Source organism: Mobula hypostoma, chromosome 17 (genome assembly GCF_963921235.1).
Source record: "Mobula hypostoma chromosome 17, sMobHyp1.1, whole genome shotgun sequence".
Classification (NCBI taxonomy): domain Eukaryota; kingdom Metazoa; phylum Chordata; class Chondrichthyes; order Myliobatiformes; family Myliobatidae; genus Mobula; species Mobula hypostoma.
Window position 1 is genome coordinate 57,054,468 of NC_086113.1, and position 27,781 is coordinate 57,082,248.

At 41.4% G+C, this 27,781-nt stretch overlaps 1 protein-coding gene across 6 annotated transcripts in view; it reads right to left on the reverse strand.

Annotated features, from left to right (window-relative positions):
- LOC134358048 (ataxin-1-like) overlaps nt 1-27,781 on the reverse strand; it is a 478,119-nt gene that overhangs the window by 350,096 nt on the left and 100,242 nt on the right. For 5 of the 6 annotated variants that reach the window (XM_063069941.1, XM_063069934.1, XM_063069938.1 and 2 more), the window contains one exon: nt 8,376-8,527. The gene's annotated coding sequence lies outside the window, so the exon portion shown is untranslated. Of the gene's footprint in view, nt 1-8,375; nt 8,528-22,228; nt 22,245-27,781 lie in introns of those variants that run through there. The other variant, XM_063069937.1, reaches the window with a different exon arrangement.

Consider the following 27,781-nt stretch of genomic DNA (forward strand, 5'->3'; position numbering starts at 1 on the left):
TCTCTGTGATTTTTATAAATGACCTGGATGAGGAAGTGGAGGGATGGGTTAGTAAGTTTGTTGATGACACAAAGGTCGGGGGTGTTGTGGATAGTGTGGAGGGATGTCAGAGGTTACAACGGGACATTGATAGGATGCAAAACTGGGCTGAGAAATGGCAGATGGAGTTCAACCCAGATAAGTGTGAGGTGGTCCATTTTGGTAATATAATGACAGAATATAACATTAATGGCAAGGCTGTTGGCAGTGCGGAGGATCAGAGGGAACTTGGGGTCCAAGTCCATAGGACAGTCAAAGCTGCTACGCAGGTTGACTCTGTGGTTAAGAAGGCATACGGTGCATTGGCCTTCATCAATCGTGGGATTGAGTTTAGGAGCCAAGAGGTAACGTTGCAGCTATATAGGACCCTGGTCAGACTCCACTTGGAGTACTGTGCTCATTTCTGGTCGCCTCACTACAGGAAGGACGTGGAAACCATAGAAAGGGTGCAGAGGAGATTTACAAGGATGTTGCCCAGATTGGGGAACATGCATTATGAGTATAGGTTGAGTGAACTTGGCCTTTTCTCCTTGGAGCGATGGAGGATGAGAGGTGACCTGATACAGGTATACAAGATAATGAGAGGCATTGATCATGTGGATAGTCAGAGGCTTTTACCCAGGGCTGAAATGGCTAGCGAGAGGGCATAGTTTTAAGGTGCTTGGAAGTAGGTACAGAGGAGATGGCAGGGGTGAGTTTTTTACACAGAGAGTGGTGAGTACGTGGAATGGGCTGCCGGTGGCGGTGGTGGAGGCGGAAACAATAGGGTCTTTTAAGAGACTCCTGCATGGCTACATGGAGCTTAGAAATATAGTGGGCTATGGGTAAAGCCTAGGTAGTTCTAGGGTAGGGACATGTCTGGCACAGCTTTGTGGGCCAAAGGGCCTGTATTGTGCTGTAGGTTTTCTATGTTTCTATTGCTAATCCAACTGACTCAACACACATTGCTTTGAGGATACTAAATATTAACTCAGATTTACCACAGCCGGAAAAGATTCCATTCTCTCTATGTAAAACTGTCTATTGCTGGTCAGTGCTCAGAATCCTGACACAGCAACTGGGAAGCATTTTTTTAAAAAGGGAGATGATGCAGAAGTTATTATTAAAGAAGATGAGTTTGAAAAAAATTGGATGGGATAAAGAGGAAGTATTAAGGAGTTTCCTGCCTTTGAAATAAACAGGCCCAGATGAAATTTATCCCAGGCTGTTAACAGAAGCAAGGGAAATAACTGCAGCAGCTCAGAGTGCAAGTTTCCAATCCTCCCTAGCCACAGGAATGGTGCCAGAGGATTGGAGGACTACTAGCACAGGCAGATGATTCTGGTTGTAAATCGATCTTTAAAAATCCAACTGTACCTCTCATTAACTGTCTATAACCACTGGAGCAAAAAAGCATGCAGTTACCTGCCGTGTTACTGAAACATACCAAGCTGTTTTATGCCTTAATACACTGCTGAAATTGGTCTTTTAATTTTGCTGCCCGTATGTAACAGGTGTCAAAAGAATTAGATGAATGGTTCTGAAGCAGTGTTAGTCCTTCAATGGATGTTTAGGCCAAATGGCAGATTTTCACCTTGGATGCTCTCCAGTGCGAGGACTAACACTTTACTGTTCAGGTTAGCACGGTTGGAGTAGTCCACATCAGGATAAACCTTACTGCTTAAACATTGCTCCAAACAGACACAAGTGAACAGTACTCCGCAGGACCCAAACCACTGGAATAAGGATCCTTGACATCTTACAACAGAAACTCTGAATTGACTTCAATGAGCACCTTCTAAGCACTGAGCTCCACTGTCAACCTCTGTGCAAGGTACTTTCTGAATCTGGCAGGGCCAGGAGGTTCTGTTTCTTCGGACACTCTTCCGGGGTGAGTAGCAATGGAGCTCTAACAGCTTGCCACAGGGCTGATGCTGATCCGAGGATGGTCACCATTGACATAGAAGCATGCAATTTATATTGACCTCAAGCTTCACAGTTAGTGTGAAAGTGCTTGCAGAGCCAAGCAGCTTTATGGTGAGTCATATGTGACAGAGCAAGTTACTTGATGCAAGACCCAGGAGTATTGAGTAACATTTCCTGCCTTTTTAGCCCTCCAATTTCATCTTAGCTGCCCTTGGTTCATACATTATGAAGGTGCAATAACAACATTTGGTTGCTGTCCTCTCACCTAATTTAATGCTGTGTGTCATATCTGATGGAACCTTAAAAACAGTATTTTAACTTTTGAGGAATCCAAATAGAGATGTGGTTTACAAACATTTTTTAAAAATACTAACTTTTGAAAACCTGTGATGGAAGTTGAAGAAGCTGAAAGACACAGCTTGATGAGGGAAGACAATGTGCCATTTCATATTAATGGCCTTTGGATCTTCCCAGCTAAATAATACTTCTGATGTATTTCTTTCTTAGGATAAAAGGCAACTGATTTTTAACCAATGCATTTTTCACCAATATGTTATAAACTGTCACATGGATTCAAATACTTTTTACTGTTGTCTGTAAATGCTACAGAGGAAATTGGCTCAAGGTATATTATATACTATGCTTCATCACAGCTGAATACAAAATATTTACCCTTTTTCTCCCCAAATGATGCTGCTTGACCTGCTGAGTGCTTCCAGCATTGTATGTTCTAGTTTCTGATTCAGTAGTTCCTTGTTCCAATCAGAAGCTGATTTGTAAAGCACAGATTTAGAGCTGACAAGATTTGCCCTAATGGAAGTTCCAATGTAATCCAACATTCAACAAAAATTCAGATGTGCATTTTTCAAAATAAAAGAGAATTTCATAACAATAAAAGTGCCTAACATCTGCATGTCAATTTCCATTTTGTAATCATAACCTAAAGGCATACCAAGGAATTTAGATATCAAGGGTTTGATATTTTCTTTGAATGGGTTCCATGATTTTGTTTTGCGGCGGTTAGTTGGAAGATGAATCTCAGCAATGTATACTACAAACATATTTTGATAATAAATGTTCTTTGAATCTTGAATCTTGCCATTCAACAATACAATGTTTGATGGAAAACTCAACCAAAACTTCTCATCTATATTTTTATGCTGATACAGTAATTCTATGAATAAGGCATATAATAAGCAACTTTTGGTACGATCAATTACTCTTTGACCACAGTAGGCATTCCAAATAATCTGAGCAACACACCATTAGGAAGGATATCTTAACTTTGGGAACAAATCTGTGAACATTGTCCAGAATGGAAAAGGTTAATTGTGATGATTTGAACAAAGCCAGAGATTTATTGTCAGTGTCCTCACTAATAGTTATTTCTCAAACAATAATACTAAAACATCAGATTACTGGTACTGTAACATTTTTGTTTGTGGGAGCCTGTAGTACAGAAATTTCCTGTCATGTTTATAAAGGTTATTAACACTTCAAGACGCCTTCAAAGACTTTGAAAAACCCTAAAATGATTTAAGGCCATATAACCGTAGGTTAAGATTATAGTCTAAAAATTCCAGCCTAGGTTTTTAGAGATGATTCGTGCATACACATGGGATATGTTAATGCATGGCAGAGATTCATAGAGCACAGTAACAGGCCCTTCAGCCCTCTGTGTCGCTGCTGTTCATCAAATATCCATTCACAAAAATCTATTTACCAGCTTTTAATCCATAGTCGTAAATGCCTTAGCAATAGAAACATTTCTTTAGATATTTCCCATGTTGTGAGAGCCTTTACCTCCACCAGCCCCTCAGGCAGTGTCTACCAGAACCCAACCATCTTCATATCCCCTGTAAACCTCTTCCCCTTTATCCTAAACCTATGTCTTCTAGCTTTTAATAATTCTGTGAGTAAAAATTTTCCCGTTATCTACTCTGTCTGTTTCTCAAACAGACCCCTCCCAACCTGCCCATCTTCTTCAAGCAAAACAAACCCAGCCTATTCAGTTTCTCCTCACAACTGAAGCCTCCATCCTAGGCAATATCCTGGTGAATCTTCTCTGCACTCTCCAGTGCAAACAATTCCTTCCTATAGTATGACTACCAGAACTACACATGATATTCCAGCTGTGGCCTAACTAACGTTTTATAAAGCTGTACCACAACCTGTCTGTTCCTATATTCCTATACCCTATTCCCCAACTAATGATGTTTTCACACATATCAATTGACATTCTGCAAACTTTAAATCTGAGGTAGAGGTTTCAGTTGTGGGGCGGGGGGCGCGTGCTGGTGGCCTCTGATTAAGGGATAGACAAGACAGGATGTCAGGAAGGTTAAGTTTCATTGGCATCCTTCAAGACAAGTCTCTTCACTGTAACGTCATGGAGCATGAAGCATATCATCTAGGATAATCCACCAGAGGTTCTAGCATTCCTAGAATTCCTTCAAAATTCCAAAGACTAATCTATGAAGAATCAAATTTAACTAAAGTTTCCAGTAGCTTTTGGTTATCACAACAAATGGAATGATCATTACAGTCAAACAAGCTAGCCACAATCTTACTGAAATTTTATGGACAGTGGCATCAGTTTGGAAGCCATCATGTCTTTGTGTTCATACTGATGACCCCAACTGCACCTTGAACAATTAAAAATTATTCACGTTTTCTGTAGAACATAATCCAGCCTGATGGAAGAAAACCAGAATAATGGTGGCCTGCATCCTTGTATCACAGCAGTGATTGCTATGGGAATTGTGCTTTTGTGTCGAAGTATTGATATTGTGGTGAAAGTCTTGACTGGGCCTTTGGTATTTTGTTGTTCTGTTGATGCAGCAGATGAAAGTCTTACCTTCATCGAGATCCCCATGGCAATTTGGAAGGATTCTGAATTATAATGATTCAGGTCAAAGAAAAATCTTAAAGCCACAACAGAATATGGTCTCAATGAACTGAAGCTTTGCTAGAGGTGCAGAATAATCACAAAATTTATTCCAGTGCTCCATCAACTCTACTCAGTTCCTCCTAATCAAACATGTAGCTATGGAAACTGGTGTGGACCCAAGCTACAGGCATCTTTTTGTGGATAGATGGAACAGTTTTTGTTTCTATCTTTCTTGGACCCACTTTCCCAACTCTCTTCCAGTACATCAATAACTTTATTCCTGCCTTCATACATAAATTGAAATATTCATTGTTTTTACTGTCAATTTCTGCATGTTCTCACTTTTATATGGTCCATCTTTCAGTTCCATTCCCTTTCTGAACCTCTCTGTCTCCACCTCAAATGACAAGCCAACCAGACACATTAATTCCCTCTACTATCTTGATTACCTTCTGTAAGAACTTCAATCCATTCTCCCAGTTCTTCTACTCCATCATATTTTGCTCTAGTAATGAGACCTCCCACAGAGATGTCTCTGACATATGTCCTTTTCCTGAATTCCCTTCCATAAAGGGCAGAGCCCTTGATCACATCTCATCTCTTTCCCACTAAAAGGATTAATATTACTTGCTAGTGTGACTTCCTTGTCCTGCATCTAATGAAGGGATGGCTGGTCAGATGCACCTTACAGGGTGGATCGAACTGCAGGGAGCAAGCCAGGAGCAGGAGTGGGTTGGAGGACCAGATAACACATAGGGACAGGCATGTGTAAGACACCAAGCTAGACACAAAAGGGGAGTGCTGATTAAGAGTATAAATCGATGCACACAATTTTTTTTGTTGTTAGTTTATTGAATAAGAAAGAATTACAATGCTCATTAAATGTAACTACACTGTTTGTTGCTGAATAAAACCTTTGAAATTTCTACCACTGGTCTCTAGCTCTGCAGAAGTACAGACCTAACACCCACACTCCAATTCTCAGCCCCTCTCCTCCTGGACAGAGCAAGGATACAATATTCCTGCCCATCACCCTCCAATCCACCAGCCTCCTTATCCCGTGGATCATCCTTCACAGCTTCTGCCAACTCCAACAAAATCCCGAACACCCCTCTGCATCTTAAACTATCCGATGGTCCTTCTTTCCCAGTTCTTTTGAAGAGTCTTTGAACTCTAATAGTAACTCATCTTAACTTTCCACATGTTACCTGACCTGCTGTATGTTTCCAGCACTCTCTGTTTTTACTTAAGCTCCCACATATGAGGGCAGCACAATAGCATAGTGGTTAGCACAGGTACCAGTGACCAGGGTTCAATTCCCATCGCTGCCTGTACATTCTCCCCATGACTGTGTGCGATTTCTCTGGGTGCTGCGGTTATCTCCCACAGTCCAAAAACATACTGGTTGGTGGGTTAATTGGTCATTGTAAATTGTCCCGTGATTAGGCTGGGCAGCGTGGCTTAAAGGACCGGAAGCATCGATACCATGCTGTAGCTCAATAAATAAATAAGTATGCTGCTTTTTTTTTGGACATTCTCTTAGTAAACTGAACACCTGTCTTTCATTCAATGCATCATTATTGGATTCAGAATTAAAGCTTTAGAGAATTTCAGAGGTGCCATAATCCTGACCATCTTCAAGAAAGATAGTTCTATAGACTATGGATATCAACTGTTCATCCAAGTACTGGTCATATGTGACAAAGGCTTCTGCATCCACCACTCTTTCAAGTAATGAGCTTGGCACCCATCCTTTTACGCGAAAAGCTTTTCTCAACTCTTCTCTAACCCTTTTAATAACTAATTTAAATCTACTCTTCTCTGACCTCCCAATAACTAGTTACTAATCTCTCTGCCAATGAAATAGACCTCTCTGTATTAAGTCCCTTCTTTTCAATTGATGGAACTTTGAACCTCCTTTGTAACTAAATTATTTTTACTTCCCCAATGATCAAAACACTGTTAGCAAAGTTTCACCAGTAGTAATTGATATTGACATGATAATCTATTTTAGTAATATTGGCTAAGGAGTAACTGATCTACAAAGCTGAGAAAAATTCTTTGCTTTTCGTAGTATGGCCCCATCAGATATTTTATAACTACACACAGGAAAATTCTTGGTTTACTCACTATAAACATATAAATATATAGAGCAAATATCGTACTGCTGGAGAAACTCAGTAGGTCAGGCAACATCTGTAAATATTTAGATATACCCATTTCCTTCTAGGGATGTTTAACTTAATGTTTTCCTTGTGAATATTGTGTATCTGATGCTATGTGCCTGGGATGCTTCTGTAAGTAAGTTTACATTACGCCTGTGAATGACAATAAGCTTGACTTTATCCTTACACACTCCTCCAGCAGTTTGTTTATTTGCTCCAGACTCCCCCATCAGCAGTCTTTTCTGTCTCCACACATATCAGAAATAAATTCTGCTCCATTCATAAAATTTCACTGAAGCTGAATTTTGGAAACAGAGTACAAACTGCGTCTGTATGTTGAGAGGAAGAGTGTGTTTTCCATCTTGCTGTTCTCCCTCAGTTCTGTACTACAGTCTCCAGCCAGATGATACGCTCATGTCTGGAGTAAGATTTGAACCAATACTGACTAGCTGTAAGTTCTATGTGATACAACAAAACCACAGCTATTATCAACTTCCAATTCACAAGCACAGAGCAAAAAAATAGTCACTAACCCAGTTGATAGGGAACAAAAAAACTCAAAAGAACATTGCAGTGTTTTGGTAAAGTTATGCACTCTGAAGATGATAACTTTTTTCACTGTATCTTCCAAGATGGTACTGACCAATTTTAATGAAATATTATTCATCCCTCTTAAATGAGGAAGTATCACTTTATAGTCTTATGTATCAAGAGTTTCACAATCCACCTCTCTTTGCTGGAATACAGAACCTAGTTCTATTTAAACTAGACTCACCCTTTTTGATTCCTTGTTGCAAGGTAATTACCGCTTATTAAATTATATCATTGATCACCCCAATTACATAATAACAACATACAAAACAACATTAATCAATATTAACATAGAAAAACACCTTGAAGTGTTTCACAGAAAAGTTATCAATGGTAAAATAAATAGAAACAGAAAATGCAGAGATGAATATCAGGAAACGAGAGAGTTAATGTTTCAGATTGGTATTCTTTCTTCAGAACTACTTGAAAAGTTTTTTTATTCAGTTGCAGTTCTCACATCCCCATTATTTTTAATTTCTCTACTGTCAATAAACTTGGGAGATGTTGCTTGCTTTATTCTTCCAAATCTCTAATGATCATACATTAAATTTATAATTTTTAATCAACTCTTCGAATTAAGAGTTCAACTGTAATAGCTTGCACAAATATATATTGGGAAACACTCAATGAAAAACAAACAATTTGAATGTTGCAATTTCTCATTTCTTTTGGCCAAAACAACTTTTTGCTCTTTCCTCATGGTATTTCACATCAGGCTGAATACATAGCTTTGGCAAAAGCTACATAAAGGATAAAGTAATTTAGACAAGAACTTTTAAACTTACCCATAAAATTAATCATTTAATGTCAAAAATTCTTGCGAGAAATTTCATGTCCTGGTTTCTTGCAACAGGATTTGATTTCTGTATCAGTTCCAAAGTTGTCAATTTCTCTTTAAATTTGGTGGCTATGAGATTCCAATATCAGCAGATAAGTTCTATGATTGAATGTAAAAGAAAGACACAAGTTTGTTACAGAAGAACTACAATGCCCTAACTCACCATCTTACAATCTATCACATGATATCCAACTAAGAAATGGAATTCATCTGCACTAATGTCTGCATTCAAACATCACATCAGAGAGGTGTTCATTGTGAGTTACCAGTTTCGCTCTGTTCTGGCAGAACCAAAACCATTGGAATCAGACAGAAACCTTGAAAACAATGTGAGGCAAGAACAATGAAAGTCAAGGCTTAATAAGGTTAAATCATTAAATAAAAAGATGCTGTCTGGGATTACACTTGCTGTATTGATGAGGATGACTATTTTACCAATATTGACAGGTGTTATTCAGGAAGTATTATCTTGAGTTGGTCAATTGCCCAGTATTATTGATTTTTCTGATCTCCATTGGTGATGTTGCTAGTGTAGGGAAATGGAACCTGATAGGGTTTAAATGTAGGAAGAAATGCCTTATGATCATATTATGTCAAAATCCAAAAACACCTTTTGAGGATACAGCAAAAATTATTCAGGTGCTAGAGGTGTTAAGGTGGTTTAAATGCAATGGCCAATTGTGAAAGAATTCTGTTGCTCTGCTCTAGTAAGAAGCTGCAGCTAAATGTCTACTCACCAGGTGGACCCTGCTGCTCTTCACCTGTTGTGTCCTATGGAGGGGCTTGTGCATCCTTCCACACCAGTAAAGTCAGTGCAGCTGGGTGGGCAAGCAGACGTGATGGCCAGTGGGGCAAGCAACTAACTAAATCCAGAACAATCCTCTCAGGTAATGTTGGAAAAGGGCTTGTACTGTGCCTATGGCATTCCACCAGTAATTTTATTGTCAATCTGAACATAACATGGTTATTCCTGTTTTCTATCTTTTAACCAACTGTGAAACCATGCAAATATATGCCCTATGTGCTGGCATCTTATGTAGCAGACGATAGTAGGGAACCTATGTGGATTTCTGTTACAAATCCAAGTGCACTGCACCCATTGGTCCTTTTCCCAGCTTCATCCACCACCTCCAGCTTCTGGCACCATTCTTACTGTCCCCTCCCTCAGCTGCCTATCAGCCTCACAGCTGAATCCGCCTATCACCTGCCAGCACTTGCTCCACCATTTCCCTCCAATCTTTGCATCAAAGTTCAAAGTAAATTTATTATCGAAGTACTTACATGTCACCATATACAACCATGAGATTAATTTTCTTGCAGACATACTCAATAAATCAATAGAACAATAGCCATAACAGAATCAATGAAAGACCACACCAATTTGGGCATTCAAAAGGCAACAAACTGTGCAAATACAAAAAGAAAGAAAGAATAATAATAAATAAATAAGCAATAAATATCGAGAACATGAGATGAAGAGTCCTTGAAAGTGAATCCATTAGTTGTTTCAATAGTCATTTCAATGATGGGGCAAGTGAAGTTGGGTGAAGTTAGCCCCTTTAGATTAAGAGCCTGATGGTTCAGGGGTAGTAACTGTTCCTGAACCTGGTTGTGTGAAACCTGAGGCCCTTGTACCTTCTTCCTGATGGCAGCAGTGAGAAGAAAACATGTCTTGGTGGTGGGGGCCCTGATGATGGATGCTGCATTGCTGCGACAGCGTTTCATGAGGATGTACTCAATGATTGGGAGGGCTTTACCTCTGATGGACTGGGCTGTATCTACTACTTTTTGTAGGATTTTCCATTCAAGGGCATTGCTGTTTCCATACCAGACTGTGATGCAACCAGTCAATATACTCTCCACCACACATCCATAGAAGTGTGTCCAAGATTTGGAAGTCATGCTAAATCTCAACAAACTTCTATGGAAGTAGAAGCACTGCCGCGCATTCTTCATAATTGCACTTATGTGCTGTGCCCAGAACAGGTCCTCCAAAATAATGACACTGAGGAATTTAAAGTTGCTGACCTTCTCCAACTCTGATCCTCCGATGAGGACTGACTCATGAATCTCTGCAACACATCTCTAGTTTCTTCCTCCTGCAGTCAATAATCAGCTCCTTGGTCTTGCTGACATTAAGTGAGAGGTTGTTGTTAAGGCACCACTCAGCCAGATTTTCAATGCCCCTCCTATATGCTGATTCATCACCGACTTTAATTCAGCCTACGACAGTATCAGTAAACTTGAATATGGCATTAGAGCTGTGCTTAGCCACAGTCATAAGTGTAAAGCGAATAGAGCAGGATGCTAAGCACACAGCCTTGTGGTGCACCTGTGCTGATGGAGATTGTGGAGATGTTGCCGATCCGAACTGACTGGGTTTGCAAATGAGGAAATCCAGGATCCAATTGCACAAGGAGGTATTGAGGCTAAGGTCTTGGAGGTTATTGATTGGTTTTGAGGGGACGGTAGTATTGAGTGCTGAGTCAATAACCATCCTGATGTATGTTTCTTTGCTGTTCAGATGTTCCAGGGTTGAGCGACAAGCAAACAAGATGGCATCTGCTGTGGACCTACTGGTCTGCTAGGTAAAATGTTTCCCATGGTGGGGGAGTCTTAGACAAGGGGGCACAGCCTCAGGATAGAGGAGCATCCATTTAAAACAGAGATGGGGAGAAATGCCTTTAGCCCAAAGGGTGGTCAATTTGTGGAATTTATTAGCACAAGCAGCTGTGGAAGCCAGGTCATTGGGTGCATTTAAGGCAGGACTTGATCGATTCTTGATTGGACATCAAAGGTTACAGGAAAAAGCTGGGGAGTGGGGCTGAGGAGGGGAAAAAAGGATCAGCCATGTTTGAATTACAGAGCAGACTCAATGGGCTAAATAGCCTAATTCTGCTTCTATGTCTTATGGTCTAAACTGGCTACCAATTCCCAGGGCTATCTTGACTATATCTATTCCAACCCCGTCTCCTGTAAAAATGCTATTCCCTTTTTTCAGTTCCTTCGTCTCTGCCACATATGCCCCCAAGCTGCGGCTTTCCTTTCCAGGACATCAGAGATGTCCTCCTGTCCTCCTTCTTCAAAGAATGGGGTTTCTCTTCCTCCACCAATGAGGCTATACTCACCCGCATCTCCTACATTTCCCGGACATCCGCGCTCACCTCATCTTCATGCTGCCTTAACAGGATTAGAGTTCCTTGTGTCCTTATCTACCATGCCATGAGCCCCTACATCCAACAGATCATTCTCCACAACTGCTGCCATCTTCAGTGGGATTCTACCACTAAACACATCTTTACCTCCCTTCCATGCTCCTCTTTCTCCAGGTATCACTCCCTCTGTGATATCCTTGTCCATTCATCCCTCTCCATTAATCTCCCTCCTGGCACTTAACCCTGCAAGCGACAGAAATGCTACACCTGCCCATTCACTTCCATTCAGGGCCCCAAACTGCTTTCCTGCAAATTTTTTGGGTTATCTATTGTATCTGGTGCTCACAAAGCAGCCTCCTGTGCATTGGTAGGACCGTACATAAACTGGGGGAGTGCTATGTTGGGCACCACCGCGCCATCCACCGAAAGTGGACTTACCCGCTAGCTAACCATTTTTAATTTCTATCCCCATTCCTGTTCTGACACGTCATTCTATGTCCTCCTCTGTTGTCATGATGAGACCACTCTTAGGGTAGAGGAGCAACACCTCATATTCCATCTTGGTAGCCTCCACCTGATGGCATGGACATTGATTTCTCTTTCTGGTAAAATAATTTTCCCTCCTCTTCCTTCTTCCATTCCCGGCTCTGACCTCTTACCTCTTCCCCTCACCTGCCTATCACCTCCCCCCATGTCCCTCCTCCTTCCCTTTCTCCCATCATCCACTCTCCTCTCCTATCAGATTTGTTCCTCTCCAGACCTTTACCTTTCCTACCCACCTGGCTTCACTTATCACTTTATGGCTATTCTTCTTCCCCTCCCCCGCCAACATTTTCATTCTGCCATCTCCCCACTTCCTTTCCTGTCCTGAAGAAGGGTCTCAGCCCAAAACATTGACTATTTCTATTTATTCATTTCCATAGATGCGGCCTGACTTGCTGAGTTCCTCCAGCATTTTGAGTGTGTTCCTCCAGTGCTTTGTGTGTTGCTCCAGATTCCAGTACTTGCATTCTCTTGTGCCCCCATTGGTTTCCCTTGCTAGTTACACCTTCAGATGAATCCATTGGATTTGCTAAGTATAATTTCTCCTACAGGTCAACCATGTTGATCCTGCCTAAGTATATCACAATTTTCAAAGTGCCTTGTTCACACTACCCCAATAATGAACTTAAACATGTCCCCTGCACCAAATAGAAGATGAATTAACAAGTAATTCCCCATGTTTTTCCTTCCTCTGCTGAGAGGGGTCACCTGCCAAGCTGCTGGCACTGCTGCAGAATCTGAGGACTCTGCATCTACTTCTTCTGCACAAATGTTTTTCTTTAGAATAATTCAGATGTCAGCTGTCAAATCCTGGGGATTCCTCTGTATTTAACTGCTATCATTTTTTTTTACTAATGGTAAAAATGTTCTTAAAATCTCTATTTAGCTTTTAGGATTTCAAATCATGTTGAGTTTATTGTTATGTGCACAAGCATGGTGAGGTACAGGTACAATGAAAAACCTGCTTTGCAGCAGCATCACAGGCATGTAGGTTCAGACAACAAGCAGAATATAAATTATACATCAATTATACCTACAACTATTTCTGAATGAGAATTATAAAATATTCTATTAAATTATTGATATTGTTTGTCTATCTCTATATTATTTTTTAAATTCAAATCTATTTGCAAATCACAATGATGTGTTGTGTGCACCACTCCATTGTCCAGTTGTGTGGCAGTGCCCTCTTCTGGTTCCATTGCATCTATTCTGCTGTTGCCTTGGTATCTTCTCCATTCTCATCCTGCTTCTTTAGCTATGGACCTTCCTTGGACCCCTATTATTTTTCATCTGCACTCTGCACCTTAAACTCATCAAAACTAAATAGACTCTACAAGTGTTTCACTGAGTTGTACCTCAGAACCACTTCCACTGACTCCTCTACTCTTTCGCATTTGCCATACCACGTGTCCACTATGGGGTCTTGGCCAGAAAAGTCAACTGTTTATTCCTTTCCATAGATACTGCCTAACCTTCTGAGTTCCTCCAGCATTTTGTGTGTGTTAGTTTGGATTTCCAGTATCTTGTGTCCAATGTGTGCAAATTTTAGCCAATTATATTGCAAAGTTCAAAGCCATCAATTTAATTCCTGTCATAAAGTCCATTCCTTAGTCACTGACTGCAATGGTCTATCTGCAAAGTCCCCAGAGGATGAACCAAATTACTCCCACCCTCAGCATGACATCGAGCTGAGCTGCTGACTGATTACTTCCACCTCTGTGACATTAAGCATATCCAGACCTACTACTACTCATCTACCACCGACATCCATAAAGGTGGGTATCAGCTACTGAAATGCTCCTCTGTAGCCTTAGAATATCGTGCAACTTCTTACCTCCTCTATGTACGAACCAATCCAAAACTTTACTCCTCGCAAGTTCCGTGCAATATCAACACTGTTCTCTTTGACCTAAATTAACTCCTATTTCAGCAACATCACTATTTTAAAATCCTCTTCCTCATTTTCAAATCTTTCCACGGAATTGGCCCTCTCTATTTCTGTCATGTGCTCCACTCTTGGAGACTGCACCCCTCAACTTCTTGCTGTTTCCAACAGCCATTCCTGCACTAGTGGCAATTTGACTTCAAAGACTATGGTTTGAAATTTTTGAATTTCCTGCCTAAACCTCTCTACCTCCCCTTCCTTCTCTTAGATTCTCCTTAAAGCACACCAAGTAATCAGAAGTTGGAAGAAAAGAAATGAGAGGACAGAGAAGAGAAAATACATGCATCATTCTGACTTATCTGAAGTCTGGTAATTTCTGCCTTTACTCCATGAGTCAGTAATTGTTCTAAAATATGCAATATTTTACATTCTATGGCCTAGAATGTAAAAGTTTTGAGAATCCACATTTTCAATGTGCTTTACTTTAGTTATCTTTGACCTTGTTGCATTATATTCGTCGATTGTGGGCATACCCTCCCATTCTATTGTTACAAATTCACTCTTGTTACAAATGAATAACCAGTGTAATTGTGTTGCCACACGAGTGTATTGTTAGTAGTTGTAACTCCATTCAAATCAACCACTATAATTCAATTGAGACCTACAAGAGAAATGATCTCCCAAGTGAGTGCTCACATGAAACCTATTTGTGCAAGGATTTGCTAGCACTTACAGGGCCATTTAAGGGCCATTTACAGCCAATAATTTAAATAGGAAGTCACTTCACATCTGCTGAGTTTTGACATAGGAAAGCCCCCCACCAGAGATGGTAATCTGGCAAAACAAATGGGAAGGTTCTTCTGGAGACACTAGAGGGCATAAATTTAAGATGAAAAGGAGGAGTTTTAAGGGAGATCTGGGGTAAATTTTTCACACAAAGAGGTATCTCAAATGAGCTGGCGAGGAAGGCAACAGCAGCAGCAATATTTAAGAGTCATCTTGAACTAGCAGGCCATAAGATTTGGAATAATTGAAGACAAGAAGGATTAGTACAAGTAGGCAACTCCGTGACTCTATATTGATTTTGTAAATAGGAGCTAAAAATGTCAAGACTTGTTTCCTAATGGACCACACCATCCTCTTGAATTTGGTTCCAAATGTCCCAAACAGATTCTCTCATATATTAAAGCAGATCTGCGACTATAAAATAGAAGTTGCCCTGAATCCTGCATTCCAATAACTTAAAATTTGCTCAGAAAATGAACATACAGTACATGGAAATTGCATGCATCAATATATCTTGGAAAAACCCCAATCAAACAGTGTGAGAGACACCATGTGAGTAGTATTATTACTGATAAATGATTTGTACAGCTCCATTAATAACATCTGCAAAACTTTCAGCAAATTACTTAGTTTATATTATTAAAATGAACTCAGCTCAGAACAGGTGTTTACCAGAATACTGAATGCATTTAATCACAATACTTATACTTCTGTTCCTGAAATGCAAATTAAACTCCAAGGCCTGAAAAGGAACAATTGAAGCTCCAGAATTTCACACCTGCAGGTCATCACTTTTTCTTTTTTTAAATAATGCAATTTTTTTCTCTCTCAGAGTTGTATACCACATAGAGCTGTATTTGATAATAAATATACTTTGAATCTTTTTTCAGTTGATTTTCTTAGTCTTCATTCAATGTTTCCCTCCCTCAATGTTTTCAAGTGCCCAGCTGGACTCAAATTCATTTTTTTTTCTCCATTCCTCTTTTTGTCATAAATCTCGGTTGCTGAGCAAGTGGACTGTTGATCTTATTCTGCACCAGGATCCTTATTAATCCATTTGCCTCCTCGTCATGTCACTATCGATTGACTTCACTGCCAGAATCTTGGGATGTTCAGAATTATTGGCCCAAGACTTCTGGAAAACTAAATTGGTTGCAGTGGGATATTCAACCCTTACTATCTGGGCTGTTTTCAGAGCACAAGTCACTGAACTCACTACATGTGGAAACTTTAGGACACTGTACGCCTCCCATTCAGCACAGATATCCCAACAAGACTGAATTCAGAGATTGATTATCTGTGTGCTTTAGCTCAAGATGACAATTCATTCAGCTACATCAGGTCTCAGTACTAACATCCAAGCAGCTCTAGCACACTAACCTTTTCATTCTGCAGAGGTTTCTTTTATGCCAACCCAGTATTTATTTATTCCTCATTATAGCTGAAGTGAAATCAAATAAAGTGCAAGAGTTGTAAGGATGTCTGATTTTCATTAATAAACTAGGCAAAATTTTCCTAGCAAGAGAAAAACTGCAGATGCTGAGAGTACAGTCAATATTTCGGGCCCAGACCCTTCGTCCTGCCGAAGAGTCTCAGTCCGAAACACTGACTCTACTTTTTTTCCATAGACGCTGCCTGACCTGCTGAGTTTCTCCAGTTTTCTGTGTGTGTTGCAAAATTTTACTAGTTTTTCTTCACTGATAGCAGATTTTAATTTCCAGATTTTGTTTTAAAACAAGCTGAATGAAATGCCCAGGCTATCAATGTTGGAGTGAATATTCACTTCCCTTGCATTAGCAGCTTCAGACACAGGGAATTGTACACAGACGTGTATTCACTGAAAGCAGAAGTGAATGTTAATCAGACATATGAAAAGCAATTCTCCTCTGTATGTAGCTCTACATTTTGTTGCTGTATAAAACACAGGCCCCAAGTTAGTGCCTTTTCCAGATGCACTCCCGGTAAGCACTATGGTCCAGCGGTAGCAGTGGGCTTGTCTTGGATTCTCCTCAAATTCAGCTTCCATTTCCATATCTATACGACTCTTTGTCACTGTCAACTGTGGTTTTGTTCGTCGTCCCTTGAAGTCTGAGTCAAAGTGCTGGAAATACCCACCATGTTGTACTGTGAGAACAATACAACTCCAGAATGAGGGGTCACAGTTCCAGAACGAGGGGTCACAGTTTGAGGATAAAGGGGAAGCCTTTTAGGACCAAGATTAGGAAAAACTTCTTCACACAGACAGTGGTGAATCTGTGGAATTCTCTGCCACAGGAAACAGTTGAGGCCAGTTCATTGGCTATATTTAAGAGGGAGTTAGATATGGCCCTTGTGGCTAAAGGGATCAGGGGGTATGGAGGGAAGGCAGGTACAGGGTTCTGAGTTGGATGATCAGCCATGATCATACTGAATAGCGGTGCAGGCTCGAAGGGCCGTATGGCCTACTCCTGCACCTATTTTCTATGTTTCTATGTGAGGCAGAATTTCTGGTCCAGAAGTTTGTGGATTAATGTCCAACTCAGAAACTTAAGATCATAATCCATAATTTATACTTTATACTTTATTGTCACCAAACAATTGATACTAGAATGTACAATCATCACAGCGATATTTGATTCTGCGCTTCCCGCTCCCTGGATTACAAATCAATAGTAAATATTAAAAGTTTAAATTATAAATCAAAAATAGAAAATAGAAAAATGGAAAGTAAGGTGGTTCAAAAAAACTGAGAGGTAGGTCCAGATATTTGGAGGGTACGGCCCAGATCCGGGTCAGGATCCATTCAGCAGTCTTATCACAGTTGGAAAGAAGCTGTTCCCAAATCTGGCCGTACGAGTCTTCAAGCTCCTGAGCCTTCTCCTGGAGGGAAGAGGGACGAATGTGTTGGCTGGATGGGTCATGTCCTTGATTATCCTGGCAGCACTGCTCTGACAGCATGCGGTGTAAAGTGAGTCCAAGGACGGGAGATTGGTTTGTGTGATGTGCTGCGCCGTGTTCATGATCTTCTGCAGTTTCTTCTGGTCTTGGACAGGATGACTTCCATACCAGGTTGTGATGCACCCTAGAAGAATGCTTTCTACGGTGCATCTATAAAAATCAGTGAGGGTTTTAGGGGACAGGCCAAATTTCTTTAGTTTTCTCAGGAAGTAAAGGCGCTGGTGGGCCTTCTTGGCAGTGGACTCTGCTTGGTTGGATCAAGTCAGGTCATTTGTGATATTGACCCCAAGAAACTTAAAGCTTTTGATCTGTTCCACTTGCGCACCACCGATGTAAATTGGGTCGTGCGGTCCGCTACTGCTTCTGAAGTCAACAACCATTCCTTCGTCTTGCTGACGTTGAGGGATAAGTTATTGTCTTCGCACCATGCTACCAGGTTCTTAATTTCCTCTCTGTACTCAAACTCATCATTACCTGAGATACAGCCTACAATGGCTGAGTACACAGCCTTGTGGGGCACCGGTGCTCAGAGTGATTGTAGAGGAGAGCTTGTCCCCTATTTTTACAGCCTGAGTCCTGTCTGTGAGGAAGTTGAAGATCCAGCTGCAGATCTGAGTGCTAAGGCCCAGGTTCCGGAGCTTAGGAATCAGTTTATTTGGAATGATGGTATTAAAGGTAGAGCTGTAGTCAATGAAAAGGAGCCTTACGTATGTGTCTTTATTCTCCAAGTGTTCTAAGGAGGAATGTAGGGCCAGAGAGATGGCATCTGCTGATGACCTGTTGCTCCAGTAGGTGAATTGCAAAGCGTCGAGGTTGACCGGTAGGCTGTGGTTGATGTGTGCCATAACCAATCACTCGAAGCACTTCATAGCAATTGATGTCAGAGCCACAGGTCGATAGTCATTCAGGCATGCCACCTTGCTCTTCTTCGGCACTGGGATTATCGTTGCCTTCTTAAAACACAAGGGGATCTTAGACTGAAGCAAGGAGCAGTTGAAGATGTTATCAAACCCTCCAACTAGCTCATTTGCACAGGCCCAGAGAACGCGTCCCAGGACACCATCTGGGCCCATCACCTTCCTTGGATTTATCTTCAGGAAGGCCCTTCTAACATCCTCGTCGGTGACGATGAATCTCGATGCCACCAGGTCCGGTTCGTCCGGAGGGAGCGGGACGCTCCTCTTCTGTTCAAATCTTGCGTAGAATACGTTAAGTTCATCAGGAAGAGAAGCGCCACAGTTATTGATATTCCCAGCCTTTTCTTTGCGCCCAGTGATCTCATTTAGACCCTACCATAGTCTACTGGCATCCCTCTGGTTAGCCTGGGCTTCCAACTTGGCTTGATATTGCCTCTTGGCGCCCTTAATGGCTTTCCAGAGTTCACGCCTGGGTTCCGTGTAGCGACTGGTATCCCCGGACCTAAAAGCCACAGCTCTAGCCTTTAAAAGGGACTTGACCTCATAATTCATCCAAGGTTTCCAGTTAGGGAATACCCGGATCGTCTTGCGAGACACACAGTCCTCCGTGTATTTCCAAATAAAGTCCATGACAGCTGAGGTATACTCATTGAGGTTAGCTGCTGAGTCCTTGAATACTAACCAGTCCACCGATTCAAAGCAGTTATGGAGGACCTCATCCGTTTCCTCCATCCAACGCGACACTACTTTTGTCACCGTGATCTCCCGCTTCAGTTTCTGTTTGTAAACCGGGAGGAGAAGTACAGCCTGATGGTCCGATTTTTCGAAGTGAGGTTGTGGGATGGAACAATAGGCATCCTTGACTGCTGTGTAGCAGTGGTCAAGTATATTTGGGCCTCTAGTGGGGCAGGAGACATGTTGGTATAACTTTGGCAGCGCCTTTCTGAGGTTGGCCTGGTTAAAGTCCCCAGCTGTAATAAGCAAAGCCTCCAGATACCTGGTCTCATGTTCACTGATGTTGGCATACAGTATGTTCAGAGTATACTCCACGTCCGCCGGGGGGGGGGGGGATGTAGACCGCTGTCAGTATGACCAAGGTGAATTCCCGTGGCAGATAGTAGGGATGACACTTCACAGACAGGTGTCTGGGCTGCAGGAGCTTGTCAGTGCCACTGTGTCCGGGCACCACGCAGTGTTGATCAGTAGGCAGACACCACCTCTCCTCGTCTTGTCCGAAGACGCCGTGCGGTCCATCCGATGGATCGAAAATCCCTCTGGTCGGATGGCACAGTCGGAGGTGGCAGGGCAGAGCCAGGTCTTGGTGAAACAGAATACATAGAATACCAACCCCAATACGAACCCCAATATAGAGGATGTGCTGCTCCGACTCAGATAGGACCTCAACAATTTACAACAGAGGAGGAGACTGCTTGGGCTATTTCAGGATCAGAGTCAGAATCAGGTTTTATATCCCTGGCATATGTCATGAAATTTGTTGTCTTTGTGGCAGCAGCACAATGTAATACATAAAGGTAGAAAAAAATGTGAATTACAGTAAGGATATAGATTATATATATATAATAGTTAAATAAATACTGCAAAAATAAAAATTAAAAAGTAGTGTGGTAGTGTTCATAGGTTCAATATCCGTTCAGAAATCTGATGGCAGAGGGGAAGAAGCTGTTCCTGAATGATTGACTGTGTGCCTTCAGGCTTCTATACCTCCCTCCAGTTCGTAGCAATGAGAAGAGGGCATATCCTGGATGATGGACATCACCTTTTTGAAGCATTGTTCCTTGAAGGTGTCCTGGATACTACGGAGGCTAGTGCCCATGATGGAGCTGACTGAGTCTACAACTCTCCGCTGCTTATTTGATGCTGTGCGTTAGCTGCCCACTTCCCCTCCACAATACCGGACAGTGATGCAGCCAGTTAGAATACTCTCCACATACAATTTTTATCCAAAAATGGAGCTAGTCCCAGTTCCAGGCCCTATCCATGTACCTTTCAAATGTTTTGAGGGTTTCTGTCTATGTTACTCTATCAGTATGTGCCGCGTGACTATAGATTGAGACCCTACAAGGAAAACTCTGTTGAAGCAATGTAGAGGAGTTAGACTCGTTTCCTGGGTCAATATTAACCCTCACTCGACAAGTGTGTGCACAAATGGTAGAATCTGGGGTGAAGTGATGGTAATGTGAGAATAAAATGGAATTGTACAGGTTCAGTATAAATGGGTGGTTGGTAAGGACTCAATGGGCCGAAGGGCCTGTCTCCATGCTCTATGACTCCAGAGCACTTGGATACTATTACAAACATTTTGTCTTTAATTCTCAGCTATTTGTGGGAACTTATTGAGTGCAAATTGGGTGCACTTCAAATTAAATTATACAAGGTATCAGAGATTATGTCAGTGGCCTGACTTTGGAGATTTTAGTTTATGTAGCAGTTTCATTTATGTACCAATTTAGCATCTCTCATTCTGAGATGACCACATATCCAAACTCAGATCTGAGTGGAGTGTATTTGAACTGTCAATGAACCTCTCTTCTCATCCCTGCCTTGCACATAGATGGTTTTCTAAAATTCTAGTATAATAAGGACACAACTTGAAGTTTGCTAGCAAATGATGGAAGAAATTAATCTTCCTTTTGAGACGAAGGGTCTCGGCCTGAAACGTCGACTGCACCTCTTCCTACAGATGCTGCCTGGCCCGCTGCGTTCACCAGCAACTTTGATGTGTGTTGTTTGAAGAAATTGTTTTAATAGCTGTATATAATTCTTGCACCCACATCCTGAAATGACAATGATTGACATCCAGGTAATATGATGGGAGTATTGAAGAATCCTACAGAAGTCAGATTTCCAAACCTTCAGTTAGTTTTTCAGAACAATTTGAGTGTGTTGGTGAGGTTTAAATGCAGCTTTGTTGAATTCTTTCTCTTAAAATGCCTGCCATAAGTAGCTCAGGTCTCAGAAATATTTAGGGGAACAGTGCAGCAGACTATCAGTGTTGTGCTGGGTTTGAGGCCTTTTCAAATACCCTTCCTCTGAAATGACTAGACTTACACATTCAGGAAGATGGTGAATTTCAACATGGATACCTGTCTTTGCTGAGAGGTGGCTTTGAGGTATTAGTAGTAGGTGTTTTCTGGGTACTTGCTGTGAACTTTCATTGTCAGACCTCTGGCATGGAACGAGATTATCAGAAGCACAGAGTTAATATATAATGATGTATTTAAAATTGATTTCAAAAATTGTAATATCTTCATTGATTCCTGGAAAACTCTGGCCTATGACTGTTCATGGTGAAAAAAGAGCATTTGGTATGGTATTAGGAATTTCTTGTTCAATAATCAGGAGCTGACAAAAATACTGAGTAAAAGGCAAAAGGAGCACACTATCCTCTAAACTACCCACCTGCTCCTTCCAGCACCTCCTGCCCCAACCGTGCAAGAGCCTGTGGTTTTTAATGTTGACTTTGTTAGTCATCTTAGAACTCAAACTCAAAATGAGGGGTGGATGACCTCACCTTCATGAATAATAATCTATTCAACAAAATGTTGCCACTCACTTATCTTTATGTCTTTGCTGAGTCTCCTCATAACTTGCTTTCCTATATACCATCAGTAAATCCGATTTTAAAAACACATTCGTTTCAGCTGCTGTCATTAACAGAAATGGTGAAAGTTGAGGCCCTAGCATTGATTCCTGTGGAACATAATTAGTCATAATTTACCAAACAGAAATTGATCCATTAATCCCAACTCTGTTTTCTGTTATTTAGGCAATCCCCTATCCATGCTAATCTATCACTTCCAATTTCACAAGCTCTGACCTGGTGTATTAACCTATCTATGTGGCAATTAATTAAATGCATTCTGAAGATCTAAATACACTACATCTACTAGTTTCCTTTTATCCATACTGCTGATAACATTCTCAATAAAGGTAATAAATTTATCAAATATTAATTCCTTTCCATAAAACTATGTTCATTCTGCCTCTTAGTGTTTACTAAATATTTAATACTACCTCCCCAATAATTGACTCTAGGATTTTCCCAATGTCAGATAGTAGGCTAACTGGCCAACCATTTCCTACTTCCTATCTTTCTCTTTGAACAGGTGTGTTATCTAATCACATGGAATTTTAGAACATAGAACATAGAACGGTACAGGCCCTTTAGCCCACAATGTTGTGCCGACCCTTAAACCCTGCCTCCCATATAGCCCCCCACCTTAAATTCCTCCATATACCTGTCTAGTAGTCTCTTAAATTTCACTAGTGTATCTGCCTCCACCACTGACTCAGGCAGTGCATTCCACGCATTAACCACTCTCTGAGTAAAAAACCTTCCTCTAATATCCCCCTTGAACTTCCCACCCCTTACCTTAAAGCCATGTCCTCTTCTATTGAGCAGTGGTGCCCCGGGGAAGAGGAGCTGGCTGTCCACTCTATCTATTCCTCAAATAGATAGAGTGGACAGTGAATTTTGACAAATCTGGGAACTTTGGAGGATCACAACCAATGCACCCATTACCAATTCTTTTAACACCCCAGGAGGAAAACAATTCAGTTCAAAACCTGATGGTCCCAAAAATTCACAGATTTGGGAAACTAAAAAGCAATAGCAAGTTCTTTCAAAGGATACAGTCTGCTGTCATGTTGTTCTAGAGAGGAGGGAGGAAATGATAAAGGTAATGAATGTGATGGTGAGGATTATTTTCCGGCAAACTGCTTTGTTCTGGATGGTGACACACTTCCAGAATGCTGTTGGAGGCTCACTCACCCAGATAGGAGGAGAAAATTCCATTACACTCCTTACTCAAATGAGGAGGACTAGAATATGAAAGCAAGAGTGTAATGTTGCTAAAGCACTGGTGAAGTCTCACTTGGAGTATTCTGAGCAGTTTTGGGCCCCTTATCCAAGAAAGGATGTGCTGACATTGGAGAGGGTTCAAAGGTTCACAAAAATGATTCCAGGATTGAAAGGCTTGGCAAATGAAGAGCGTTTGATGGTTTTGAGCTAGTACCCACTGGAATTCAGAAGAATTCATTGAAACCTATAAAATATTGAAAGGCCTTGATAGAGTGGATGTAGAGAGGATGTTTCCTATGGTGGGGGAGTCTAAGACCAGCCTCTGAATAGAGGGGTGTCCTTTTAGAATAGAGATGAAGAGGAATTTCTTTAGCCAGAGAGAGTAAATCTGTGGAATTCGTTATCACAGGTGGCAGTGGAGGCCAAGCCATTGGGTATATTTAAGGCAGAGATTGGTAGATTATTGATTAGTCAGGGCATGAAGGGAAATGGAAGGTGGGTGGGGAGGAAGGCAGAAGATTGGGACTGAGAGGGCAAATGGATCAGCCACAATGAAGTGGCGGAGCAGACTTCATGGGCTAAATAGCCTAATTCTGCTCCTGTATCTTATGATCTTATGTGTCGTAGGCAGTTGTACATTTTGTGGGGAATCATCAAGTTAGCAATTCACTGAAAAACGTTGACCCTCTGGCAAACTGCAGTACATGGTCCAGCCAGATATTCTTCAAGATGAAAGATCTTTCTAAGCATGTTAACTGTGCATCTAAGGAAATTAGCTCAATCAGTGATACTCAATATACGAAGCAGAATAGGCCAGCAGGTGATTGTATGAGTATAGTGTGTAACTGATGACAAATTTAGCCGTCAATATTCTTAATAGATCTAAGATAGAACTGAAATTTGCCTTTATTTTCTAAATAAAGAATTGCATGAAAGTTATTGTTCATCATATCTCCTGTCCATTTAAAGAACTTATAGTCAACAGTTTTGCTATCTTTGAGTTTTAAGTCTGAAGTTCACTTACCTATTTTGATGTTTGTTTGTTGATTTATTGAGATACAGCCCTTCCAGCCATGCCACCAAGCAATCCCCGAATTGAACCCTAGCCTAATCACGGGACAACCTACACTGAACAATTATCCAACCAACTGGTCTGTCTTTGGACAGTAAGAGTGAACCAGAGCACCCGGAGGAAACCCACGAGATCACTGGAAGAATGTACAGACTCCTTACGGGCAGTGTCAGGGAAGTTGAAGGGAAGGGATTCTGATTTTTTTCTGATTGGTATGAAGGACGTCAGTGCTGAAGTTTAAAATGTTTCTGGCATCCAATGTCAGCATTAAACACTTCAGTCCTAATTTATCACATCCAGATAGAGAGTAAACACTCTCTACTCTACCCCTACAAGGCTGAAGTCCAACTTTAGGAAGAGCACTATCCTGCGGCTTCACTGAGTGGAAATGCTTGGTGATACAGCCTTTAAACAGAGCTCACTCTGTACCACCATGTGAATGGGATTAAAGTTTAAAGATTAAAAGATTGAAGATAAGCTTTATTTGTTACACGTACATCAAAACATACAGAGAAACGCACCGTTTGTGTCAAACTAAATCAGAGAGGATTGTGCTGGACAGCCTGCAAGTGTCGCCATGCTTTCAGCGCCAACATAGTATGCCCACAACTTACTAACCCTGACCATATGCCTTTGGGATGTGGGAGGACACTGAAGCACCCACGAGATCACGGGGAGATCATACAGGCAGCAGTGAGAACTGAACCCTGATCAGAAATTGCTGGCACTGTAACAGTGTTACACTAACCACTACTTTACCATTGAGGCATTCAACTCAGTGGTCGGCCTGATTAAAACCTAAGATACTAAGGGCAAAAGCCTGAGCCAAACCCAGCAACAACCACTGCTAATTACATTGTGTGTTTCATACCAAAAAATATCTCAACTCACTTCAGAATGTTGGCAAAGGAAAACTAATACCAAGATGTAAGGGGAGTATCAAGGCAGATCAGCAAAACTTCAGTCAAGGAGGAACATATACGTCAACATTTAAGAGATATCCAAGTAAGGAAACAGAGGAAGCAAAGCCAAAAGACATTGTGAAGATTCTCATGAATCTGCTAGGGAATCTGAAATTACCTAAAATGCAGTGGTTATACTCAGAGTTGAGCACAAGATCAGCAGGTATCTCAGAGGATTACAAGGCTTCAGTAGATGACAAACGTAGGGAAGGGCAAGGAAAAGGAGGTATTTGAAAACAAGACAAACCCCAGCTTTACTGGGAGCTGATGCTGGCAAATTTTGATGATTTAACCACTGAATAGAAATTGCCATAAATTTGACGGCTTTTATTTTTATAATGGCACGGCCTCAAATTCTACTGCAGGGACTTCAGTGCAGAATCTGAGTGGGAAATCCAGTGTTGGGCTGGTGGGATGCTGTACTATTGGAAATCCCATTGTTGTGATGACCAGTTAAAGTGGTCTCAAGTACAGTACACCATGGAAAAATTGCACAGGGCTGTAGTGAGGATGTTGCCATGTACACTATCAACATTGGTGCCTGTTTTCTCTCCCATTTGCAACAGACAGGTGGTACATTGCTGGGGTCCTCAACAGGTTCTTCTCCCGTTAGTTCAATGCACCAAAACTTCCCCAAACTACCAAAAAATCTGCCAAGGAGTATTTCAATAAGTAATAAAGCCAGGAGGACACATAGGAACAAGCAAAGCTGAGGAGTACACAGAGGGTGCAGACAGAAAGTTATGCAAAAACCTGCAAGCTGTAGGAGCCGGGAAGAGTATGTATTGTGAAGATGTGAGACAGTATCCAGTATCATATGAGGACCGCTGGTATTAGAAGATCACGAAGGCCCAGGTGAACATGTTAAAGTCATTCAGAAAATCAAGGGTGTTGTCAAGGTGGAAAATCTAGCAACTCCCAATTCAAAATTTAGAAGTGTCTGCATCAAGAAGAAAGCATAATAAAGCAAATAATATTAGAAAGCTGAATTAATTACTGCACTGTGATACACTCCAGTTTAGCGTTGGTTCAGCTTCCTGCTGTGACATCACAGACTCTCAGAGCACCACTATGTGCTCAGTAGGAACACCGAAGGATCAGGTTGCATACATGTTTACGCACTGTCTGAACTTACTCTCTGGATGTTCCACAGAAAGTGTGCAGATCCTTCCTGCTAAACAGGTTAGACTAAGATCTGGGCTGTCATTTTACAATGTGCAAAACAGAGCTAAAAATACATTACATTCCCATCCTTAAATTGTTAGTGAGGCAATATCCTAGACAGGAAAGGGTTACTGAATTGAGCTATCTGTTTCAGTAGACTATTGTGTCCTCTCCACTTGCCTGGATGAAGATAGGTCCAATAGTGGAAGATGCTTGTTGTCTGGATACAGTAGCCTGCTCACTTCAAACACAATCAACCACCATAAACATGTATTCTCCTCCACAACTATTAATAGATTGTTGCCATTCACAAAAATAGCTAGAGCAGGTCATGAGATTTTCTCCTCATGTCCACTGAAAGAACAAGAATAACTGGTGTTTGGGAAACATCTGGATGCTTCTAATCTGGTCCTTTATTGTCTTTTTCTTTGGCCCATTGAACTTACTGGGGCATAGGCCACCAACAGCAGCTCACCAGAGTCCGCTGTCCTGGGCCTTTAGAAGCATAATCAGGCCTGTGGCTTCCACTTTCACCACACAACTTCATACATCTTCTAGGTAAGGTTCCTTCCTCTTCCAGGGATGAGGTCTTTGGAGATTATGTTGGCGTTTCTGTAGCACTGGGCTTTTACAGGATGAGGTTGCTAGCCCTCCCTCCTGCTTTTACAGCCGGGCATGGGACCATCCATGGCAAAGTTGGTCCTTTATTGTGGCATGGTCAAAATCCTGGACCCAGTATGGTGGGAATTCCATTACCACAGAGGGGGCCCTGGTTCAAGGTGGAACCATCACCTTCTCAAAGACATCTGAGGAAATTACTTTTTAAAATTAGATTAGACTAGATTCAACTTTATTGTCATTGTGCCGATACAGATACAAAGCCAATGAAATGCATTTAGCATCTGACCAGAAATGCAAAGAATAGTGTTATTTACAAAATAACTGCGAATAAAAAGTGCTACAGCACACAAATGTAAAAGTACTGAGACAGTACAATACGGATGCAATACTGCTTAGCGCCGTGGTGAGAGGTTCAGCAGTGTCACAGCCTCAGGGAAGAAGCTCTTCCTGTGCTTGCAGGTGTGGGAGCGGAGGCTCCTGTAGTGC